The sequence below is a fragment of the Triticum urartu genome, chromosome 2, assembly GCF_003073215.2.
Source record: "Triticum urartu cultivar G1812 chromosome 2, Tu2.1, whole genome shotgun sequence".
NCBI lineage: Eukaryota > Viridiplantae > Streptophyta > Magnoliopsida > Poales > Poaceae > Triticum > Triticum urartu.
In genome coordinates this window covers 170,589,178-170,606,918 of record NC_053023.1, presented here as the reverse complement: position 1 = coordinate 170,606,918, position 17,741 = coordinate 170,589,178, and the positions used below count along the sequence as shown (strand labels likewise).

The following is a 17,741-nucleotide window of genomic DNA, read 5'->3' as shown; positions in this document are numbered from 1 at the left end:
GTAACTATTTACACTCCGAAGGACGGTATATCATGGTAGTAGTACTAGTAGAATTGAGATTTAATGCACTTTCTTCCCCGTATTTCACTCTTCTTCCTCCTCTCTTCCCCATCGTCGGCCGCACACCATCCCCCCCCCCGCTCACTGCTCGCCCGCCCGCGCCATCTTCCTTGGTAGCTCGTGTGTACCATATCCCCCCCGCCCACTGCTCGGCCACACAGGCCATCTTCTTCACTCGCCCGCCCGAATCCATTTCCCCGCTAGTTCGCAGGCACCGAAAACCCCAATCACTCAGCACCCTGAAAAACCCTATGGTAGAACCGACTGACACCCAGATACGCGATTGAAATTCCCTCCCCGATGTTCTCTTAGAGCAAATTTGTAATCGTATGGACCTGCTCAGCACCGTCCATCTGGTCGCATGCTCGGTGTCTTTGTACTGTCTACTCGTCTGCAACTGGCCGGCTCTTTTCAAGACACCCTACTTGTTGATGCCCGATCCTCGCAGGTGGCCCAAACACCGACTTGACGATCCTATGGAGTTTGTTGTGGTGCCCCTCGACATGCTACCACTATCCGTCCACCTGTTCTTCATGCGTGACCAGTAGTGGGCAGGCATGAAGGCCAACTGGATCGTCCTCATCCACCAATCCGGTAGTCCGTGGCGTCTCATGGATATCTACACCCAGCGAGAGATCACCCTTCCATCATTGGATACCACTGCCATCGAGCCTCGCGGCTCGCCGGACACTCCTGCCTACTACGCACGAGATGCGTCGAGCTTTTGGCTCGACCTCTATTTGCTGAAGGTTGTAATCTGCGAAGTGCCCACACCATCAGAAGACTGCATGGATTACAAGCTCATTGCCTTGTTCAACATGGGATTAGTCTATCTAGAATCTGGTCGCCATACATGGTTATGGCTCATCATCAATCCTCTTCAGCCAACATTTATGTCTGATGCTATAGTGCAAGATGGCATCGTTTACGTGTTTGACGCACAGATTAGCTGCCTATACTAGTGGAATCTATCGTCGTTTAATTGTTCTATCTCATCTTTACCTTATGAATACGACTGTCTGTTCATTGTTACAAATTTAGAATAGATAGTATGTCTATAACCACATCATTGATATATGTTCCTCTCATTTCCTAAATTTTTATGACGACACATGTTATTGTTAGAGTTGATATGAGAATAATTGGCATCTAATGATTATTAGAATAGATATTATGAGTATAACCTCATGATTGCTATATGTTACTCTCATTTCCAAGATTTTTATAACAACACATGTTATTGCTTAGAGTTGATATGAGAATATTAGTAAGTGCTATGGTAGAATATGAGTAGGCCCTGTCATAGCTGTTTTCCTCTCATTGTTACATGATGTTTGAACCATGATATATTGCTAGAATATGAAAGCCATTGGCTTATTTTTTTAACTTGGGGTATGATTATGACCACGGCATTGCAATTCTCTGTCTATGATATGTGTCACTGTTACAATAATCTTAATTCCACACATACTCTGAACATGATTGTTTATTTTTGTCCTTTGGGTCTCCAATTTGAATTGTTGCAGCAGACACAAATGTGCTAGCCTTCATGATTTCAGGACCTGGAATCATACCAGCCGATGGGTGGTGGTTTATCACTCGTTCAGCTGATGGCGGTCATTTGATGCTCATTTGCACATACCAAATTGACCAAACCATTACATCAAATCACATGCAGTACAATGCTAGGGGCGTTCGTGACATTGATGGCTATGGCTGCTTCGTGTTCGAGAAAGATCCCAACTCCGTTGGGCCAAGCGTATTCAACTGGAGGCGGGTTTACAGCCTCGGCAACCACTCCATGTTCCTCGGGCTCAATTATCCGATCATCCAACCAATCATCGATCATATCATCGGCGATGATTACCGTGCTATGCAACTTCCATTCGCCAGGGGGAACTGTGTTTACACATCATACCATGGGTTTCATGAATCACCATATCCAAAGATTTGTCGACACGGCTTGTTGCCAGATAATCTTCAGTGTGTGAAAGGCATCAAGCTTCCATGTGATGGATGGCTTTTGCAAACTTGACATGCGGCGATGTGGTTCATGCCAACAACAAATATGCACAACTTGATTCGTACTGATATCTAGACTGAGCCATGTATCCTGCTGCTGTAGCATGACCCTCTTTTGTTGGATATTATGTACTGTTGTTAGTTTGAAGCACGCCTCTGGTTTGAAGGATAGATACCTTTCTGGGATCAAGTGCATCCTAACTCACCTGCGTAGGATGTACTGATAATGATGATGGAGATGCTGTGCAAAAGCCATATGTACTCACCGAAAGAGGGTCATATATATATATATATATATATATGGTCGCGCTATTCGTCACCCTGGGTGAGGAATACTTATTCTTCACCCCCTCTCTATTTTGACATCAATGCACCGTATTTTTACGTTTCGTAAATTTTATCTTATTTCATACATAAAAAGAGAATGTAAGAAAATATGTACTCACCGAAAAATATTTTATGTTATGTAAAATTACGAATGTAAAAACATTGTGTAAAACATACATAAAATGTGATTTTTCTGGTCTTATAACCTATATTTTTGTTTTTTATACCAAATTTTACATATTAAATCAATATACATGTAACTATTTATATTTCAAACATAATTTATTTAAGAAGCGATCGTAAGATTACCTTGGGTGAAGAATAACTTATTCTGCACCCTGAGTGATGAATAATAACACTATATATATATAACAACACTAGAATTAGAATAGTTATTTGGATCACAGCGTCCTATATAAGGCCCGACGGGGGTGTTCCTGAGATCCCTAACAGACGAAAAACTAGCCCATTGTGCACCTCCCGAACGGCCCATTCCACACCCACCACCTTCTCCCGGTCACGATGGCTTCACGATCCCTGGATCCCCGCCGACCAAGCCACCCCGCCGCCCCTCCCCGCCGGCCCTGCGCCTCACCTCCCGGCCAGCCCTGCGCCTCCCCTCCCCGCCGGTCCCACGGCCGCCTGGATCGTGTCGCTACCGGACACCCACGCCGATGTCCTCTGCCCCAACCACTTCCGCCACTTACATCTGCCCCGACCACTTCAGCCGTCGTCGTCCTCCCGCCGACCACCTCCACCACCGCTCTCTGTCCCGAGCACCTCTATCGTCGCCCTCCACCCAGCCACCTCCGTCCCCACCCTGCGTCCCAGCCACCTCCGCCGCGCCTGCCCCAACCACCTCCTTCATGGCTGCCCTCCGTCCCGACCACCCCTGCCACCAACCTCCCATGCGGCGTGACCTCCCCCCTGCTCAATCGCGACCTTCCCTCTGCTCTAGCACGGCATGCCCTCTTCTCCGGTGTGTCCTCCACAACCTTCCTTCTCTCTCCACTGTGACGGTAACACAGAGAGCCATAGCTCGTCACCACCCACTCCTCGTCATCTTGTGGCTAGAGATTTGTTTTGGTTGTTGCTATTTTGTTCAATTTCTTTCGGTTTCTTGCAAGATCTGTGTGTTGGGGCAATGAAGTTTGCAAAAATTGTAGTTCACGTCATGCCTTTGCTTGAATCCGTGCACCACTACTTCCGAAATCAGCTCTACTCGTTCAAGCTACAGGTTTGATGTTTGTTTCTCCAATATTGTTTGCAAATTCATTATTGTTGGTATGGATGCTTCTCTGCTGTTCATCTTAGTATGTTAAAAAAAGAAGCATGAATGATTGGATTTGTATCTCCATAAAAAGAGAGCCCCTTTCTGAGTATTGATTTGACAATTCATTTCATATGCCGTTAAAAAAATTAACCGTGTAGAATGTGAGGAACTGAGATCTACGTGCTAATGTGTGTGTTCATGCACTGGTGTGCGTGCATCCGAGGATCTTTCTGAACTTCTTTACATCTACAAACAGAGGACCATTCAGAAATCCTAATGTGCGGTTATTCTTGTGTGTGTGTTTTGTCCTTCAGAGCATTTTCCTCAGGGGAATGGAGAGCACCCTCACCCTGACCCGATCTGCAGTGCCGCCCTGAGTCCTCCCAACGCAGCCCCAAGCCGTTCAACTACGCGGCCCTGGGTTGTTCAATGACAGAGCCGCCGGCCGTTCATGAACGCAACACAACCCTAGATACTGCTGCTCACCGTCCAGTTCAATTTCTGCTGAATCCGGTAAAGAGAGACTTCTTGTGAGAGCAATTCCCTCTTAATTTTTTTCGTTTAAAGTTCTAATTTGCTAGCTACTTCAGCTTCAGCTAGCCTGTGTATGTGGCTACCAAGGTGTCATGCATTTAGTGCTACTTTGTTTTCGTATCCACATGTCGCCAACGGCACTACGAAGAGAAAGGTCAGCATCTGGCCCTCTAGAAGTTCAGTTTGTTGATTTTCTGAAGATTTTAAAGTTGAATACAATCGTGTATATTTTTGCAGGGCCTTGTGAAGTTCAGTTTGTTTCACTTTCTAAAGTTCAGTTTCTTTATTTTCCGAAGTTCAGTTTGTTGATTTTCTGAAGAAAAAAGTTTGCTTCACTTGCACTCCTCTATCTAGTCCAGTGTGGTGATCTCCTCGACTCCTAGGTTAGGCACAAACTGAGAATTGTAGGCATCTTTTGAGTTTAAAATGCTTGAATCTACAGTACATGATTAGATAACTTCTAGAAGGTCTATAGTTCACACCCCGCCATGACAGCAACGAGCGGTCGTAGGTCGTCTGGCATGCTCTTGGCTTCTTCTGTTGAGAAAAGTTTAGAAAACTAACTGAACTCTTGGCACGATCTGGCGGTGTTTGGTTGCATCGGCCAGCAGACTGCCAGCCTCCACCACCTAACGGCAATGAGCCATGGGGGTGAGCTGTCGACGCTGGCACAACACCCCGACGCAAGCCGAGTCAATTGTAGCCAACGCAAGGAGAGATTAGTATAGTGGTTTGTAGTGTTCAAATCCATACATGGCGTTTTCTGGTGGAATTGGTCAACATGAAGGAGCTACGGGTTAATACTAAAAGCGCTTCACTTGAATAGTCCTAGTTGTCCGCCAACTTTTAGTCATTCGCTTTTGCAAGAAGTGCTCATCTTTTCCTATTGCATGATTAACTTTCAATGGTGATGGCTCTGATTTTTTTGGAAGATGTATGAGAACAAAGGTGCATGTGTGGTAGAAAAAAGATTTCTTTGTACATATATACCGTGGTCATTTTGTTCTTTGGACTATGGATGTTTATGACATTGGAGTGCTCTGGTTTTATTGAACATAAAAAAAATATTGACACTAGATTGCTTTGGTTTTATACACATTTGTTTACGTTTATCCTCCGAAAAAATTGGCCATTGTTGTAGGCCGGCTTTGCCAGATTCTTGAGTTCAGCCCTAAAAAAGGAGCATTATATGTTGTTTTCTAGTTTGCTCAATTGTTGGAATGAAAAAATGGCTGAAGGTCAATAGAAATTGATCCTGAAGGTCAATAGAAAGTGTTCCAGAAGGTCTGTAGTTGTAGGCATCTCCTAGGTTCATCCCACTAAATCATTCCATGCTTGCTCCTTATATCTCCTCGATGAAGAAGTACAACTACAGTACGGGATTCAAATCAGCACCGGGCGTCAAAAGAACGATGGAGATGCTGTGGTGGCGTTTGTGCATGCAATGGTTGTGTGTGTGTATGTGTGTGTGTGTGTTCTTTGTGTGTGTCTTCGTGGAAATGGGTTAAAACAATTCATGTTTTGTGTATAAAAAGGAGGAGGTTCAAAAATAAGAAATGTAAGAGTTCAAAATATGTAACAAAAAAAATTGTGTAAGAGAAATTCATGTGCGAGAAAAACATGTAAATTCACAAATAAAAAAATATAAGTCATGTTTATGACTACGACTAGTGCGTGTTTAGCCATATTGTTTAATTTGTTGTTGAAGCCTCTGGGAGTTCAAATGAAAGATGCTAAACAAAAAGTTCTTGGACGATTTTTTAGAAGAAAAGAAAAAACATGTAATTTTTTGGGATACACTAGAAGTTCGCATAGTAAAAATACAGAAAATCTTATTGCACTGAAAATTGTAAGAAGTTCATAAATATCAAATCAAGTACAAATTAAAATAACTGAGCAATTTAATTTTTATAGAATATCAATCACATTTTCTAAAAAGATAAAACAAAGAAGTTTAGATAAAAAAGATTAGTTTGATGTGTTTTTTAAAACCATTCTTTCTGTGCTCTACTGTAAAGCGCGACGTACATTTTGAAAGCACCGCCACAGCCACCTCCCATCGGCCCCAACTCCTCCCCCCCCCCCCCCCCCCCCCCCCCCCCCCCCCCCCCCCCCCACCCCCCCCCCCCCCCCCCGCGTCACCGGCAACCGCCACCCTGCTACGGCGCGCCTCCTCGCCGCCTCCTCCTTCCAGGCGCACCGCCGGCCCCGGCTCCTCCAAGCGCGCTGCCATCCAGGCCACCTTGAAGACTATTATGTCGTATCGTGTCGCGTCGCACCAAGTCTTGTTACAAACCCAAAAAAGGTCATTAAAAAAGCATCTCAAACAATTTTATAAAAAATATTTTCTCTCTTAAAATAAAACTAGAAGTTCAAATTTAAAAACGGAGCGGCTCGATGTCTATCAAAAAGTAGGATTTTTTCTGTTACTAAAAGAAATAAAACCAGGAAGTCCATATTAAAAAGATGGAGAAGTTTGATGATTATAGAAAATTCGGATTTTCCTCACTATTAAAGAATGGAAACAAGAATTTCAAAAATTAAATAACAAGAAGTTCAACTTTTAAAAATAGAGCGCTTCAAAATTTCATCAAAAAGATTAAGAAATAAAACCAGGAAGTCCATATTAAAAAGATGGAGAAGTTCAATGATTATAGAAAACTCGGATTTTCCTCGTTATTAAAGAATGGAAACAAGAAGTTCAACTTTTAAAAATAGAGCGCTTCAAAATTTTCATAAAAAAGATTAAGAAATAAAACCAGGAAGTCCATATTAAAAAGATGGATAAGTTCGATAATTATAGAAAACTCAGATTTTCCTCGTTTTTAAAGAATGGAAACAAGAAATTCAAAAATAAAGTAACAAGAAGTTCAACTTTTAAAAAATAGAGCGCTTCAAACTTCATAAAAAGGATTTAAGAAATTCAGATTAATATTCATAAAAAAACTCAGATATTTTCACGTAATCGAGAGAAGTTCAGATTGATAACTGTCAGAAGTTCACGTACTACACGGTGTACATTTTGTATTAAAAAGGAATAAAAAGCAAGTATTAAAAGTTTTGTTGTTATAAGTTCAAGTCCTTGGTCAAAGAAAGTTAAAAAAATTATTGTGAGAGGGGTTTGTGCAAAAGGAATAACATCTGTGTAACATTAACGAATGGATGAGAAAATTACAAACGAAAATACGTCACAGAAATTCAACGTGAAAACAGCAGAAAGTTCAACTACTACAGTGAATGAATTTCATATGAAAAACTTTTAAAACCGTCGCGAGTATAAAAAATGATCAATACGGGAAAGTTGCGTGTTTACAACAACTTTCCACTGGTATATCACTTGCTCAATTCTGCTGATTGTTCCGGTGAGTGGATGGAGAGCTACGGGCAAAAAAATCACGTGAAAAACAGAGTGAAGTTCAAGTAGACATGCCGAGAAGTTCAAGTTCTTCACGCGGTGCCTTTTCGAAGAATCTGTTTCGCTCTAAAGGCGGAACAAATGATCCCGCCATTTTCGAAATTACTTGAAAACGGCTAGGACTTAGAGAAAACCATCAACATGAAAAAGTTTCGCATTTTCCTTAGCTTTTCAACGGTATATTATTTGTCCCATTCCGATAAAGTTTGTAGAAATTATGGAGAAAATACGTTTTTATCCATTTTCCAAATTGACTTAAAATAGTAAGGAATTGGAAGACACAATATATACCAAAAAGTTTGGCATTTACTAAGCTTTCCAACACCATATCATTTGCTGCATTCGGACGTACGGTTAAAAAATTAGCTCGAAAATACAAACTCGTTGCAACTTGGACCATTTTCTAAATTACTTTTAAACCGTTCAAAATTAGAAAAAACTTTAAACATGAAAAAGTAGCGCATTTCATAAGCTTTCCAGCGGCATATCATTTGCCTCAATTGGATTAGTCGTTTAAAAATGACATCGAAAATACGAACTCGGCTGTTCGGTTTGTAAAATTTTACAATTTTCCAAATTCCTCTTTAACCATAGGGAATTATAGAAAACTTTCAACATGTGGAAGATGCGGTTTTTCAGCAGCTTTTCAACGCTATATTATTTGCCTCATTCCGATAAACGGTTTAGAAATACGATCGAAAATACGATTCATGTTTTTTGTATGAAGAAAAAACGGTTTCCAAAACTGCTCTTGAACCGCTTACATTTTGCCAAAAATTTAAGTTGCGTCATGATACTGGTCTCCATAACTTTCCAACGGTATATCGCAAGCCCCATTTGAGCAATGTTGGCTGAAGTTCAACCTAGCACATGGGGAAGTTCAGGTCGAACAACTCAGGCAGTAAAATTGCAACAGAGGCTTGTTTCATCATGATCCGAGAGCAAATCCGCCAATGAGCGAGATTCCTATTTAAAACAGGCATTTAGTTGCTAAAAACCGTTTGTAGATTACACTTACATCACATAGAACATGACTGACCAAAAAAATTCATGCGGGGAGACACGGTTGAGAAGATAGCCTGAAGGTCGGGTTCCTACAGAGAGAAGTTCACGCGTGTAACTCAGGAAGTTCATGTTGTGATCAGAATAGTATTCTGACAACACTTCTGCACTGCACGCTCAACGCAAGTGCACATCATTCTTTGAACCAAGTGTGCTGCAGTACTCATACGAGTGAACTTCTCGTCGGAAAAAACTGCACGCTCTGTTTTCTCGGTACTGTTTTCGCTCTAGTTTTTAACCGTTTATCGAAATGAGGCGTGTAATATACCGCTGAAAAGCTATGGATTAGGCGCAACTTGGACATGTTGAACACTTTTTGAGATTCCACATGGTTTAAGAGCAGTTTTGAAAATGGTGCGGCCCATGACGAGTGACAGCGAGCGTTTTTTGCGATTTCTTCTAAACCACTCATCGGAACGAAGCAAATGATACACCGTTGGAAAGATATCGCCGAGGCGCATCTTTTTCATATATATTATTTTCTCTAATTCGTTACGGTTTAAGAGCAGTTTCGAAATTACTAAATCGCAGAATTCTGTTTTTCAATTTTTTTAAAGTTTTAGGTACTGTTTTCGCTCCAGTTTTCTAACCGTTTGTCGAAATGAGGCGTATGATACGCCGTTGGAAAGCTACAGACGAGGCACAACTTTCATATGTTTAAATGTTTTTGATATTCCTTACGGTTTTTAGTTAATTTTAAAAATTGTGCGGCTGGCGACGAGAGGTAGCGGTTGTTTTTCACGAATTTTATACAAACCGCTAGTTGAAATGATTCAAATTATACGTCGTTGGAAAGATATCGATGAGGCGCAACTTTTTCATATAGAACACTCTCTCCGATTCCTTACGGTTTAGAAGCAATTTTGATTTTAACAAAATGTGAACACTCTATTTTTTCATGACATCAAAATCGTTGTATGTACTGCATCAGACGGAAAACCACACTTCTTTTAGACTAAAAACTATACTTCATCGGACAAACAAGTGCACTGCATGATTTCTTTTTTATGGGAAGTAAATCTTCCTAAACGAGGTGGAGTGCACTTCATATCAAGTGTTTGGTGAACCGCAATACTATGAAAAGTGAACCTCGGGACTATCATAAACGGGTCGTACTGCATCAGACAGGAAACCGCACTTATTTAGACTAAAAAACACACTTCATTGAACAGACAAGTGCACTGCATGATTTCTTTTTTGTGGGACGTAAATTTTTCTAAACGAGGTGGAGTGCACTGCTTCAGACTAAAAACCACACTTCATCGGACAGACAAGTGCACTGCATGATTACTTTTTATGGGACGTAAACTTACCCAAACGAGGTAGAGTGCGCTGCATCGGACGAGCAAGTGCACTTCATGATTTCTTTTGTCGAACGTAAAAAATTCATGAGTATACTACAAAGTCCTTCGGAGCGGACTTTTTTAAAGACCGGAGTGCACTGCATTTTTCTTTTTCTTTTTCTCTACAAACTTTTGATTTTCCCGTAGTGCACTCCATATATCTATTTTTGGTTTAAAAATGAAGCGGGGACGAGGCGAGTGGACTGCATTGTTTGTTTGCACGCTACACATTACACACAAGAATTCATCCACATCTCTTTACTCTCATTTCCTCTCTGCATTTTCTCAAACAACAAAATAAACTTCTTTTTAAAGGGAAAGTGATGCTCTCCTGTCCTTCGTTATCGAGTGCACAACAAATTATGTTTCCAACAAATGACAAACATGGGTGTAGTGGGCTGCATCAATCGGCTGCAATAACCCTTTTTTCATGAAAATGAACCTCTCTAACATACCAATTGAACTGCACTGGACCAAACTTAAACAAAAACAAAAAAGAGTTAACTTGTAAAAGAAGCGAACTACTCCAACATACACAACAAACTGCATCATCACTGGACAAAAGTATTCTTTGCACGTTTTTGAAGCTATGCCAACGAGACACAGGGAGTTCGTTATACTTTTGATACTCTCTTTTTTGAAGCTACGCCAACAAAGTTTCGGTGTGTTTTAACAGAACAGCAACCGAATCATCGATACTTTTTCCTTGAAACACCAAAACAAGCACCCGTGGACAAACTGCACCTCGGCAGGGCGCCCAACCACACTACAATTTTTGCAATTTTGCATGCCAAAAAAAGAACCGCACCGCCCCATGCACAGAACCGCAAAACACTGAAGACGAGCTGCACGGCCACGATCTTTGCAAACGGCACACCACGAGATGAAAATGATGAACAACTGCAGTGCACTAGGGGGAAGAAGATGGGTCGGAGCAGGATCAGGAAGCTCCCGTCCATGCAAGCAAACTGCACGCCGCTCCCTACCAAACTGCCCGACGCCGCGCCAAGAAACTTGTACGTACAATTTTTTTCATTTCAACAGTGCACTACAAAACAAAATTCAGTTAGCTTCAACAAAAAATCAAAGGAACTGCAACAGTTGGAGGAGGGAGCTCGTTACAGGCCATTGGGGGGATAAGGAGGAGCATGCCACCACAGGCACCGTCCTCCTCGTCAGCCACAGCTGCGAGAAGTAGCGGAATAGATGGCGGAGGCCTTGGCAGCCGGATCAGAAGGAGGGGAAGCCGTGGCGGCCACCACGCCGGGAGAGCATCTTGACCTCACCATCGAAGAGACATGGGAGAGGTCGGGGAGGATGGGTCGTCGTCAGGGTGCACCAAAAACACACTCTGCACTGCAGCAGTTTCCTGCACATCCAAAATCCCCCAAAAATTAGCAAAAATGTTTTTTTGAACTGTACGGGCTTCGTCCCCGCCGAAGACAGGGTCGCCGGCATCGGGACTAGGGGATGGGGGACCAGCACCACCGTCGTTGACTGCTGCGTGGCAGGATGTGCACTGCACGCGCGGGAGGAGGCAGTATAGTGTTGATGGCGCGGGGTGGCTGAGCTCCCGATCTGACGACGGAGGCACGACGACGGAGCCAGAGGAGGATCTGGCTGAGCTTCTCGCTGGTGTGGTACTGGCCCGCGGATGTCAGCGGATGTCGGAGAGGAAGAGGCCAGGGTAGCCCGCTGGATCCCATGTCGGATATCCACAAAAGAAGGTGAGGAGAGGGGCGGGGCTCCCGGTGGTGCGTGGTTGGGCAGGGATGGCTGGGCACGGCGGCGCATGGCGATTGGGGGGAGGGGGCTCCAGCAGCGCGGAGCGGGGCGAGGCTCGGGCGGCGTGCGGCGTGTCGGGGCTCCTGCGGTGCGTGGTGGGGATGGCGCGTGGTGGGGGCGGGGTCCGGCGGCGCAGGTGGGAGCGGGGGTGGGGATGGGTCGCGGGGAGGGAGGCCGGCAATGGAACCTGGAGGGGAGGTGGGGGTAGGTGCGGGGGAGGAAGAAGGTAGGAGGGAGGGCCGGGTCGACGGTGTTAGCAGAATAAGGTCGGTGTCGTTAGAATAAGGTCTTAAGGTGTTGTTAGAATAGACTCATTTGATATATATATATCAATTAGGCTTCAAATGTGTTGTGAAAGTGTTGTTCAATGGGAAATATATTTCGTACTACTCATGTAGCCTAAAAGTCTGTCGCATAGCCTATAACTTGTCACTCCATTTATAAATTTGTACTAGTCCTCTATACCGTATATTACGCTACTCATACTACTACCTCCCTCCTGGTTTATTGCTCCCCTTCATAATTTGTGTCAAATTTTGATCATAAATTTCACTAACTAAATGTTAATGCATGTCACAAAAAATTATATCGTTTTATTCGTATCTATACCCCTATATAGTATGCGAATAACTTTGAAAGTTGGTCGTTGGATGAAGCCAATCCGACGGTACAGAGATGGCAAATCCAAGCACTACTAGCCCTTGGATATCATCTACATTCCACCAGACTCTTCCATATGTACAATCTAGAAAACTCCATGGTTGAACTTAAGCATAATGCACAAACCTCAAAAAACAAGCACTTCTTCTTTGTTCTATAGAATCTTTCATATCTTAATTTCCCAAACTTTTTTTCTAAATGAATTGTCACTTTTTGTTTTTTTATTTTATGCATTACAATGCACAATTCCATGAATCTTAAAATATTTTTTTATAAAACTAATTGATTTTTGGATGAGATGAACTATAAGAATTAAACGAACATCTACATCATGCATATATGACTCAAAGCTTACATGCTATAGTGTGGTATTTCTTCATAATTTGGTTACCAAATCTCATGTGTGCAATGCAGGTGTACCTTACTAGTTTGAACATAATTTCCAATGGAATAATTTTCGGTGACATGCATTGACATTTTGTTAGTTAAACCTATGGTTAAAATGTGACACTAAATACGACTAGTAAATAGTACAGTAGCAGTATTAGTATACGTCGGTCAAATTATTCATCATGTCCTCACATTGAATTGACGTGACAACACGCTGCACGTGAGGTGACACAAGAATCCCGGCGGCATGTTAGGGTATTATGGACTTCAGATTTGGAGTACTACCACTTATCTGTCGAAATCTTTCATCATTCACTTAAAACAGTCGATTGATCATACATTGAGTACCATATAACTGGAATTAACCGATGTAACTCTAAGAAGGATTGGCCGGTGCTGCCGGCTGGCGTCAAGTTCGATCCCACGGATCAAGAGCTGATCGAGCACCTTGAGTCCAAAGTGAGTGCTGACAACATGAGATCTCACCCTCTCATCGATTTGTTCATACCAACCATCGACAGCGAGCACGGCATATGCTACACCCATCCTGAGAAACTTCCAGGTAAGACACCGATCGGCCGTCTACTTGCACAAACATATTCCTTTGTTTATAGCTCTATTTTTCTTTTTAGACGCAGACCTAGTGAAACAATTACAATTTAACACTTAATAAAAAGTGAAACAAGTGACTGCAACATGCCAAAGATGTTATGAAAATACCAACTACGTACACTAAAACATGTATTCGACAATACTGCAGGTATCACACTGAGTGGCCTAAGCAAGCATTTCTTCCAGTGCAAATTCCAGGGCGTTCAAAAGGGGCACGTGGACGCGTTGTAAGATACAGTTGGAGTGCGGCATGCACGCGATGTGGCACAAGACCAACAATACCTTCCCGGTGATGGTCAACGCCCGGCAGATGGGCAGCAAAAAGGTTTTGGTGCTGCACACCAACAAGAACTTCGACCAGCAGAGGACCAACTGGGTGATGCACCATTACCACCTCAGGGACCTGGAGCAAGAGAAGGAGCGGGAGATGGTCCTCTGCAAGATTTTCTACAAGACAAACAGTAGGGCCAGGACTAAAAAGATTATAAGTTAGTTTGGTATTGGTACTTATACTACCTTGTCGTCTGCAAGTTGGTATTATTGTTAACGATCTTTCGGTATGAACTTGGCATTTGCTTCCAACCATCATGCCGAGAGTCGACATGGATATAAAGCTGAATCATTTATTTGGAAATGAATTTTCAGGCACCTGATTTTTATTTGATGGGTAGCATAAGCACCTGCCGTTCGAATTCCCAGTTCTCCAAATTTTTCGAAACAAGTGCATGCACTTATTATCAGGATGAAAAAACAATATACCTGCTGCGACCCAGTTATCAGTCTGTACTTGCAGAATTCTCTCATTTGTTGAGCAGGTATATTATTTTTTCAGGTCGAGCAAGTTTCAACTGGGATGTAGACTGCCGAGGCTTGGTTTTGTTTTTAACAGGCCCACTCCATGACAACAACGGGACAGAAAGATCCAGCATGTATCTATTGGCCTCTGGCCCACCGGCGTTAGTTATATTTTGTCTTACAACATCCGCAGGTAGTTTTTTTACTGAATCAAACACACAGCCCAGTTCTTTTTTCCTCTCGAAACGCCATGTCCTACTTCCGTTTTCTAATCTCTATCTATAGTTTTACTAGTTCATATACACATATCATTATATTGAAAATACATAAAGTTCCCTTTTCATATTACATCCTTATTTTTGTTGTTATTTTCCCTCCCAGCGCTGATTTTTTTACCACTGGTTTTTCCTTAAACCAACTCAATTGCCCCACATCTTGTTTTCTTACAAAAATAGAATGATTTTTTGGCAAATCAATAAGTTCTTAAAAATGTTTATCATTTCGGGATTACAACAGTTCGGACTCCATCGAAATATGCAAAATAAGGTTGAAATTTTTGACCGTGGTCCTGGGCAGAAAATGGGTTGTAATAAATTACTTAAGAATTAGCAAATGGACTGCGGATTATTAAAAAAATAGCAAATGGGTTCTATGTTGTCTGCCACGGATTTGGAGGCTGAATTGTGGGCCTACTAAGTTCATTCATACACAAGGTTTCTCAAAAAAAGAAACTTAGTCAACAATTGACTCTACCAGCGTCAAACCGTTAGATGTCAATCTAACGACAATCCTGCTTCTTCAGTCTCTGATCTTCTAGCTCCAGCCGCCCAAACCAGCGTCGGCGGAACCGCCTGCTCCCGCCTCCCGTGGCCAGATGTGCTGCTGGGCAGGCCTCATGGCCCCACCATACTCGCATCCATGGCCTGGCTATCCCTCTACTCACCCACACCTCATGTTATTTTCCGACGACGGCAGCCGAACCAGTCAACCCTCGTACTCCCCACCGCGTGGGCAACCACTGCCGTGTCTTCCCCGGCTCCGTGTCGTTCCCTTCGTAGGCCTCGCCGTCGTCCACCGCCCTAGTGCTCTCGGCGCGGCGTGGTCAATGTGGTCAACGAACGACATCTATCGGAATTGGACTGCACGTGGAGAGGCTGACAGCTGGGTCCATGATCGCACACAAGAAAATGCCTCCTTATTACACGCAAAATAATGATTCCTCCACCTGACATCTTGGACCCACCGGAAGGGCCTTTGCATTTCGCGAAGAAAATGTTCCCGCCGCTGACAGCTCGGACCCACCAGCTATATCTTCGCACGCAAGGAAGTGCATCCTTATTATGCACAAAAAAATGAATACTTTCCCTGCTAGCTAGGACCCACCATATGGGAGGCTGACTTGTGGGCCTACTAAGTTGATGCAGACGGAGGGCTTTGTCAACTTAGTCAATATGAATGATTCTAGCTCCAGTGACCGTATGATGTCCACCCAACGGCCGTAGTGCTTCCTCAACCTCTAGTCTTCTTGCTCCAGCCGCCCAAAGCAGCGCCGGTCGTGCCGCCTGCTCCTGCCTCCCGTGGCCGGATGTGCTGCCGCGGAGGCCTCACCGCCCCCTACTACTCCCACAGCTGGCCAGGCCATCCCTCTACTCACCCACACCCCCTGTTATTCTGTGGTGACGGCAGCCTCACAACGCAGCTGAACCAGTGAACCCTCGTACTCCTCTCCGCATGGGCTTCCACTGCTGCGTCTTCCCTGGCTCCGCGTCGTCCCCTTCCTAGGCCTTGCCGTCGTCCACCGCCCTGGTGCTCTCGGCGCGGCGTGGTCAACGTGGTCAAGGAATGACTTCCATCGGAACAGTACTGTACGTGGAGAGGCTGACATCTGGGTCCACGACCGCAACAAGGAAGTGCCTCCTTATTACGCGGAAAATAATGATTCCTCCACCTGACAACAGGGACCCACCGGACAAGCCACCGTATTTCGCGAAAAAAATGATTCGCCCCTGACTGCTAGGACCCACCATCTACATCTTCACATGCAAGGAAGTGCGTCCATATTACGGGCAAAAAAATGATTCGCCCCCTGACTGCTGGGACCCACCAGCTACATCTTTGCATGCAAGGAAGTGCCTGACAGTCGGGACCCACCTGGTCGAAGCATATGTAGCGTTGTCATTCTGGTCGCGAACGTGTACGCACATACGATCGGTCTATCTGCAGGCTGCGACAATGAACTGTGGTCGTGTAAGGAAGGGCACGTGTCATAGTATAGGCGTGCACGTGTCGTAGTAGAGGCACGCACATAGCATGTACACATATGTACAGCCAGGGTGCAAGAAAGTAAATACGGCAACATATGTACATACGGGGAGGATCTCAAATGCCTACTTGCGCATACGTATGGCCATGGCTCGTGTATATGGCTAGGTCGGAACGGAGAAACTGTGTCGTCGTGTTCATGGGGAGGCAACAGAATGTGTCGTGTTCATCGGGAGGCAACAGAATACGTCATGTTCATCGGGAGCCAACCGGCTTGGACGGAACAGCCGATCAAAACGAGGCCTGGCGTACCACAGAACGAAGGAAACGACCTTGTGTTCGACCGGCCACGGTCGAAACAGGATCCTGTTCATCAGGAGGGGTCTGGCGTACCGCAAAACGGAGGAAACGAACTTCTCTTGGACCTCCTACGGTCGAAACGGGGTCCTGTCGGGAGGGGTGTGGCGTACCGCAAAACAGAGGAAACAAACTTGTGTTGGAGCACTAGGGTCGAAACGGGGGTCCTGTTCATTGGGAGGGGTGTGGCGTACCGCAAAACGGGACTCCACGGGATACTGTTCATCTCCACCGTTGACCTCCTCCAGCCTCCATGGGCTACTGTTCCTCCACCGTCGACCTCCTCCAGCCTCCACCTACAACTGTTCATCCGCGGGCTCCTGTTCATCCAACCTCCACGACTCCTCCACCGGCTACTATTCAACCAGCCCTCTCCACCGGCTACTGTTCAACCACCCCTCCATGGGCTACTGTTCAACTAGCCCTCCACGGGGTCCTGTTCATCCAACCCTCCATGGGGTCCCGTTCATCCAACCCTCCATGGGGCCATGCTCATCCACCATCAACCGGCTCGATCGAGGTCCTGTTCATCCAACGGCAACGGTCTCTACTACCACGGGGTCCAATTCATCCAACCCCCCACCGGGAACTATTCCTCCACCCCCCCCCCAAACGCTCACTGTTCATCCAGAGGCAGCATCGATAGACTTCAGTTAGCAGCAGTAGCGAAGGAATCACTCGGGTTCGGTTAATAGCAAGGGATCGATAGGGGTTCAGTAACGTAGCTAGTGCAATCGCTCGGGTTCGGTTAGAGCCCAGCGCCTCGCTCGGGTTCAGTTAGAGCGCAACGCCTCGCACACACACGCGTACGTGTATGAGAGAAACGTGCATCGCTCGACCCCCG

General features: G+C 44.6%; 1 long non-coding RNA gene across 1 annotated transcript; it reads right to left on the bottom strand.

The window, feature by feature from the left end:
• Positions 1 to 10,561: 10,561 nt before the first annotated feature.
• On the bottom strand, positions 10,562 to 12,176 carry LOC125541350. Its single transcript, XR_007297494.1, has 2 exons — positions 11,522 to 12,176; positions 10,562 to 11,405 (listed from the first exon to the last, which is right to left on the bottom strand). It is a non-coding gene; the product is annotated as an uncharacterized LOC125541350 (long non-coding RNA).
• Between the last annotated feature and the right edge of the window lie 5,565 nt (positions 12,177 to 17,741).